The sequence below is a fragment of the Hordeum vulgare genome, chromosome 7H (assembly GCF_904849725.1).
Source record: "Hordeum vulgare subsp. vulgare chromosome 7H, MorexV3_pseudomolecules_assembly, whole genome shotgun sequence".
NCBI lineage: Eukaryota > Viridiplantae > Streptophyta > Magnoliopsida > Poales > Poaceae > Hordeum > Hordeum vulgare.
In genome coordinates, this window is record NC_058524.1 from 151,464,400 (window position 1) to 151,472,631 (window position 8,232).

Consider the following 8,232-nt stretch of genomic DNA (forward strand, 5'->3'; position numbering starts at 1 on the left):
CTCAACTACATTAATTCTAATACAGTAAAGAGTTTGCATGGATGGGTTGACTTCTACACAGACTGAAAGTAGAACATTTCTCCCTGCCAGTCCAAAACCCGTAGTACAAGTATACAACTCTAAGAGCATCTCCAACAGCTGCCCAACGCGCGGCGCGCTAAAAATGAGTTTGCGGCGCGTCGTTCGCCTGTTTTGGCGCACCCGCCAGCGCTAGCCCCAGAGGCCGCTGTAAAATGCAGTGCACGCGCCTAGCTCCAGCAGGCGCGCTAAAATGCAGCGCGCGCATTCTCACACGATACATAGATATACATAGATATTTCATAGATAGAAAGATAAAATGATACATAGATATTTCACAATACATAGATAAAATGATACATCGCATAGATAGATAAAAAACTACGGTGCTACCAGAAAAAACTATGGTGCAACTACTAGAACCTACTCCCTGTCCTCCTCCTCCTCCTCGTCATCATCCTCAGTGTCTGAGGTACCGAGCCAAATATCATCCCAACGTTCATCATCACTCCCGAAGAATGACGTCCCACCGTTGTTGACGACCTCCACTATGATATGGCCAGTACCTTGCGCCGACGCCTGTCATCCTGCTCCTCGATGCGCCTTGCCATCCTCTCCGCCCAGAAGACGTTCTCGGCGGCGATGTCCTCCGGGTGGCGTCGGTGCCACTCCGCCATGGCTCACTCGTCCTCCTTGGCGATGAGGAGGCAGCGCTGCCGGCGATGGTGGTCCTCACGGTCCTGGTCTGTTATCAGACGAGGCGGACGGGCGAGGTCCTGCACCTGCTCGTGCGTGTAGACGTCCTGGAAATTCATCTACGCGCGAGGCCTCCCTAGGCGCCACGCCGCCGCGTCATATGCGCGTGCGGCCTTGCGCGAGGTCTCAAACATGCCGAGGCTGAGGCGGACGTCGCCGGACCGGATCTCGGCATAGTAGGCGCCAGAGGGGTGCTCGCGGATGTCGCGGTAGCCCGAAGATCCAGGAAAGCGCGTCGGCACAGTGGCTCGGTGGGGGTGCGCCGTTCGCCTGTTTTGGCGCAGTGGCCAGCGCTGGCCCCAGCGGCCGCTGTAAAATGCAGCGCGCGTGCCTAGCTCGAGCAGGCGCGTTAAAATGCAGCGCGCGCACTCTCGCACGATACATAGATATACATAGATATTTCATAGATAGATAGATAAAATGATACATAGATATTTCATAGTACATAGATAAAATGATACATGACATAGATAGATAAAAAACTATGGTGCAACTAGACAAAAACTACGGTGCAACTACTGGAACCTACTCCTTGTCGTCGTCCTCCTCCTCATCATCATCCTCAGTGTTTGAGGTATCGAGCCAAATATCACCCCAACGTTCATCATCACTCCCGAAGAACGACGTCCCACCGTTGTTGACGACCTCGCACTACGATATGGCCAGTGCCTTGTGTTGACCCTGTCATCCCGCTCCTCGCGGCGCCTTGCCGTCCTCTCTACCCAGAAGATGTTCTCGGCGGCGACGTCCTCCGGGTGGCGCCGGTGCCACTCCGCCATGGCTCGCTCGTCCTCCTTAGCGAAGAGGAGGTGGCGTTGTCCGCCGACGATGGTCTTCACGGTCATGGTCTATTATCAGACGAGGCGGAGGGGCGAGGTCCTACGCCTGCTCGCGCGTGTAGACTTCCTGGAAATTCATCTACGCGTGAGGCCTCCCTAGGCGCCACGCCACCGCATCGTACGCGCGGGTGGCCTCGTGCGAGGTCTCGAACGTGCCGAGGTTGAGGCGGACGTCCCCGGACCGGATCTCGGCATAGTAGGCGCGTGAGGGGTGCTCGCGGACGCCGCGGTAGCCCGAAGATCCACGACGGCGTGGTGGCATGGTGGCTTGGTGGGGGTGCATCGGTGGTGGGGCAACAGAGGCAGCGGCGGGGAAGCGGCAGAGTGGCGAGCAAGCAGCAGAGCTCGGTGAGGGCGATGGGAAGCAGCGTGGCAAGCGCAACATTTTATTGGCGCGCCAGAAGCGGCGCGCCAAATGTAGTGCGCGACCCCCCGCTTTCTCCTTCGCAGGCGCAATCATTTGCAGCGCCCGCTAATTTCCCGCCTCCGTTGATGACCCACAAGTGTAGGGGATCTATCGTAGCCTTTTCGATAAGTAAGGCTGTCGAACCCAACAAGGAGCAGAAGGTACTGACAAGTGATCTTGAGATAGGAATAACTGCAAGTACTCAAAGGTAACTTTTTATGGGTTTTCTAATATAAGCAAACGGAAATAAATGCAATGAAAGTAAATGGTGCTGAGGTGCAGCACGTGGCCCAATCCCTTTGAACACAAAGGATAAGCCGGTGGAATGAACTTATAAAGACTAAGGCGTTCCTGAGGACACACGGGAGAGATAGTGAAGTGCTTTCGCCATATTCCGTATAGTAGTATGTTTTGTATTGATAAGAGTTATGTGGGTGGATCTTAACTAGTGCACCGTCTAGGCTAAGACGAGTACACTCTTATGATTAATCCCTCTTTCAAGCATCCACAAATACAAGAGAGAAAATAAGGAAAATCCTAACCATAGCAATAAGCTTTAGGATCCAATACTCCCTCATGCAAAATTATGCAAACTGGGGTTCAGGTTTCTGTCACTCCGGCAACCCACCATACGCATTCTTTATACCTGATGCATTCCCCTAGGTCTAAAAAGGCGAAGTGTTATGTAGTCGGCGTTCACATAACACCACTAAAAGAATAACACCATAACTTAAATATCAGTCAACACATATTACTTCAACATCATATGACTACTAACATCTAGACTTTTCCCATGTCCTCAAGAACTAAAGGAACTACTCACAAGACATAAAAGAGATCATGATCAGAGGTGATATAAATATGATAAACAATCCGGTCATAATAATAATTCTCCAACAAAACTCAATAGCATTCACCACAAAAGAGTAATCAACACCGGTAGAGTAGAGGGGATGAATAGTGCAAGGTACAACTCCAATTGCAATGGTAAAGTGATATGGGTGAAGATGGAGATGGTGCTGGTGATGGTGATGATGGTGACGATGATCTCGATGATGCCCGTGACGATGGTGACGATCTCCCCTTCCGGGAGGAGTTCTCCCCGGCGGAATCTGCCCGCCGGAAATGTCTTTTCTTCTCCATAGGTTTCCGCCGCGAAGCGGCAGCGCAATCGCAAATACTCTCCGCCCCCAAAACTTTTAGGTCAAGAGGGTCATATAGGCCAAAGGAGAACGCCGGAGGCGAGACTCACCAGCCAGGTGCCTTTGGGCGCAGCCTAGGGGTGGCCCGTGCTAGCAGGTCGCCTGGGTGACCTATGGGCCCCCTCCGGCCCCCCTTCGGCCAGTCTTCGTGATGTGTTCGGAAACTCCTTCCCTCAAAATAAGCCAAAATACTATAAGTACATCATCATAATGTGCGATATATCAATGAAGAGAGACAAATTATGATACAAAATACGGATGCATTTTGTACGTATCAACTACCCCAAGCTTAGGCCTCGTTTGTCGCCAAGCGAATACTGATCCCGGTAAACCTGTCCACAAGTTTAGAGAGTGAAGTGCCGATAAATAAGAATACCGACAATAAGCATCATAATTTCTCTGCTAAACTCAACCATCCCCAACAGTAATTGCAACTCATATGGTTGATATGAAAGAGTAATATCAATTATAATCAAAAGTAGGGCTAAGGAAACTCATCAAACCATGACAAACATGTCCTTGGTCAAAGGACAACTAATAACTTTTAACTTTTGCTCTTCCTCTTATATTTTGATGAGATCGATTGAAGGTTTTTGAAAGAGCATGTTATTAGTCAAGAAGCGAGAATGCTAAAACAAAGGAAGATGTTTGATTTACCTAGGCTTAGCAAACAACTTATTTATCTTAATAATAATGTCAACAAAGTTGTGATATGGCAAATCTCAATGAAACAATATAAATGAATGCATCCTTGTCAACATAAGGTGTCTGCTCTCTTTATAGGATAGAAGGAAGTAGGTTTACTGACTCATCATAAAAGTAAACGGCTAACCCTTCACAGTGGGAAGTAGGGAAGACTCATGTACTAGAGCTTGTAGAATTTTTGAAATAAAAAATATTGTAAAAACAAGCTTTTGGGAGGTGCTTAATTTGTCAACGAATGCTAACAGACAACCCAATACTTCTCATGTTGGACAAGTTTCAAGGAACGGCTCCCGAAGTGGGGACGATCACATCCCCTTACTGTTAGAGCATATTTCTCCATATGTGGTTTCGGTAATTAATGACAATCCCTATGGACTAATGGTTGCCTTAAGTTATATTTATAGGATTTGTCCATAGGCACTTCTTGAAGTCCATGTGTTGGGTTCAAGGAGTTTATATGATGACCAAGGTGGTATTCAAGGTATTATCCAAAGAATGGTCATAGAGACACAAGGTTGATCAAGATCGTCAAACAAAGAGTAAATCAAGATGATCAACACACAAAGCGTACAAGATTTACCAAGAGGTATCAAGTGATCCCATGGTATGGTAAGCATTGTCTATTACGTGTTTGTGTACCGACCCATGGTCTTCGTGAGAATTCTATGTGGGGTTAGGTGTGTTTCCATGGGCTTGCATCTAGAGGAATATCTCATACAACCCATGAAGGATGACATCAAGTGGTGGTCGTCATCAAGATTGCGGTGTGCAAGTTCAAGTGGATCAGCACAAAGATATCATGCTTGAAGCTTGCCGTCCATTGTGGTGGCAATGGACTTGTGAAGATATGCCGAAGAGCGACTCACCCATGCTGTGTATGGGGGAGCAATCAACTAGTATTCATCAAGCCAAAGCAATCAAGAAGGTGGTCCATCTTGAGGAAGCGAAGATCATCGTCATCTAGCTCAAGAGGACGAGGTACAAGGTATATGTTTGCCCTTGATAGGGTTTCTGTTTTAGGATAGATTGCCGTACTGTCAAGGGGGGCTCTCAAGTGAGTAGCTCGATCATATCGTTCATTGAGAGCTGGAACCATTTGCATCCTTGCATCATACTTCTTGGTTCTTGTTTGGTGTTTCTCTTTGTGAGTTTTAGAGATTATGGTCATCTTCATGACAATCTCGAGTTCATCGAAAACGAAGTCCATATGCATTTTCTATGATGTTTTCGATGTTGGAGTTTTTGTCGGTTCTTCATTCATAGAGCTCTCACATCTCTATATCATTGGCATTTTCATAACTGCATGTTCTTAAGATTTTCTGAATCGAACTGCCATCGGCCATTTACCATCTGTGTCAGCCATTTGATTTACAATATTTTTAGCAATTCAATATATATAGAGCCCATGCATATATCACAAATATCAGCGCAGACCACAAGCAAATAAGAACATCACAAGATCATCCATAAAACATACTATATCATACGCCATGTATGACGAAGTAAGCCGAGATCACACAAGTGTCAACAACTAAGATCACAAAGGTTGGCCTGCACGTAATGCAAAACTCAGATGAGCATCATTGGATCTAGCAACAACAACACCTAACCTAGTACATAGACAATATAGTACATACCCCAACTCCACAAGCGCACTACATACTGATTTGCGATGCTGCTGGTGATGCAACAAACACAACTAAAACTAAAAAGGAAAGGGAGCCTGGTGGTCCAGGTTGCTGTCTGCGCGTCGCCTGTGTTTGCCACCTCTAAATGACAATAGGTCTAGTTTGTGGTCATTCCATAAGCATTATTACCATTGCCTCCCGGAGCGGAGGCGGGACTCACCACCCAGGTGGCCTCTGGGCGCGACCTAGGGGTGGCCCGCGCCAGCATGTCTCCTGGGTGACCTGTGGCCCCCTCCGGCCCTCCTTCGGCTAGTCTTCGTGATCTGTTCAGAAACTCCTTCCCTCAAAATTTCAGCGCATTTGGAGATGTTCTGATACGGTAACTCTTTGTGCTATTTTCTCCGCTAAACCTTGCGTCCGCTGTTTCGGCACCGGAAAGTTGTAAACTGTGTAAAATAAGCCAAGACACTATAAGTACATCATCATAATGTGAGATATATCAATGAATAGACAAATTATGATACAAAATAGTGATGCATTTTGGACGTATTAACTACCCCAAGCTTAGACCTCGCTGGTCCCCAAGCGAATACTGAGCTCGGTAAACCTGTCCACAAGTTTAGAGAGTGAAGTGTCGATAAATAAGAATACGGAGAAGAAGCATCATAATTTCTCTACTAAACTCAACCACCCCCAACAGTAATCGCAACTCATATGGTTCATATGAAAGAGTAATATCAATTATAAACAAAAGTAAGGCTAAGGAAATCATCAAACCATGGCAAACATGTCCTTGGTCAAAGGACAACTAATAACTTTTAACTTTTGCTCTTCCTCTTATATTTTGATGATATCGATTGAAGCTTTTTGAAAGAGCATGTTATTAGTCAAGTGAGAATGCTAAAACAAAGGAAGATGTTTTCTTTAGCTAGGATTAGCAAACAACTTACTTATCTTAATAATAATGTCAACAAAGTTGTGATATGGCAAATCTCAATGAAACAATATAAATGAATGCATCCTTGTCAACATAAGGCGTCTGCTCTTTATAGGATAGAAGGAAGTAGGTTTATTGACTCAACATAAAAGTAAACGACTAACCCTTCGTAGAGGGAAGTAGGGAAAACTCATGTTCTAGAGATTTTAGAATTTTTGAAATCAGAAAGATTGCAAAAACAAGCTATTGGGAGGTGCTTAATTTGTCAGCAAATGCTAACACACAACCCAATACTTCTCATGCTAGACAAGTTTAGAGGAACGGCTCCCAAAGTGGGGACGATCACATCCCCTTAGTGTTAGAGCATATTTCTCCATATGTGGTTTGGTAATTAATGACAATCCCTATGGACTATTGGTTGGCTTAAGTTATATTTATAGGATTTGTCCATAGGCACTTCTTGAAGTCCATGTGTTGGGTTCAAGGAGTTTATATGATGACCAAGGTGGTATTCAAGGTATTATCCAAAGAATGGTCATAGAGACACAAGGTTGATCAAGATCGTGAGACAAAGAGTAAATCAAGATGATCAACACACAAAGCGTACAAGATGTACCGAGAGGGATCAAGTGATCCCATGGTATGGTAAGCATTGTGCATTACGTGTTTGTGTACTAACCCATGGTCTTCGTGAGAATTCTATGTGGGGTTAGGTGTGTTTCCATGGGCTTGTGTCTAGAGGAAGATCTCATACAACCCATGAAGGATGACGTCAAGTGGTGATCGTCATCAAGACTGCGGTGTGCAAGTTCAAGTGGATCAGCACAAAGATATCATGCTTGAAGCTTGCCGTCCATTTGGTGGCAATGGACTTGTGAAGATATGCTGAAGAGCGACCCATCCATGTTGTGTATGGGGGAGCAATCAACTAGTCTTCATCAAGCCAACGCAATCAAGAAGGTGGTCCATCTTCAGGAAGCCAAGATCATTGTCATCTAGCTCAAGAGGATGAGGTGCAAGGTATAGGTTTGCCCTTGATAGGTTTTCTGTCTTAGGATAGATTGTCGTACTGTCAAGGGAGGCTCTCAAGTGAGTAGCTCGATCGTATCGTTCGTTGAGAGCTCAAACCATTTGCATCCTTGCATCATACTTCTTGGTTCTTGTTTGATGTTTCTCTTTGTGAGTTTTAGAGCTTATGGTCATCTTCATGACAAGCTTGAGTTCATCGAAAACGGAGTCCATATGCATCTTCTATGATGTTTTCGATGTTGGAGTTTTTGTCGGTTCTTCATTCATAGAGGTCTCACATCTCTATATCATTGGCCTTTTCATAACTGCATGTTCTTAAGATTTCCTAAATCCAACTGTCATCGGCCTTTTACCATCTGTGTCAGCCATTTGATTTACAACATTTTCAGCAATTCAATATATAGAGACCATGCATATATAAGAAATATCAGCGCAGACCACAAGAAAATAAGAACATCACAAGATCATCCATAAAACATACTATATCATATGACATGTATCACAAAGTAAGCCGAGATCACACAAGTGTCGACAACTAAGATCACAAAGGTTGGCTTGCACGTAATGCAAAACTCAGATGAGCATCATTGGATCTAGGAACAACAACACCTAACCTAGTACATAGACAATATAGTCCATACCCCAACTCCACAAGCGCACTACATACTGATTTGCGATGCCGCCGGTGATGCAACAAACACAACTAAAACTA

General features: G+C 45.3%; 1 pseudogene; it reads right to left on the bottom strand.

Moving 5' to 3' along the window:
- Window positions 1-441: 441 nt before the first annotated feature.
- On the bottom strand, window positions 442-1,619 carry LOC123408525 (annotated as a pseudogene).
- Window positions 1,620-8,232: the final 6,613 nt, after the last annotated feature.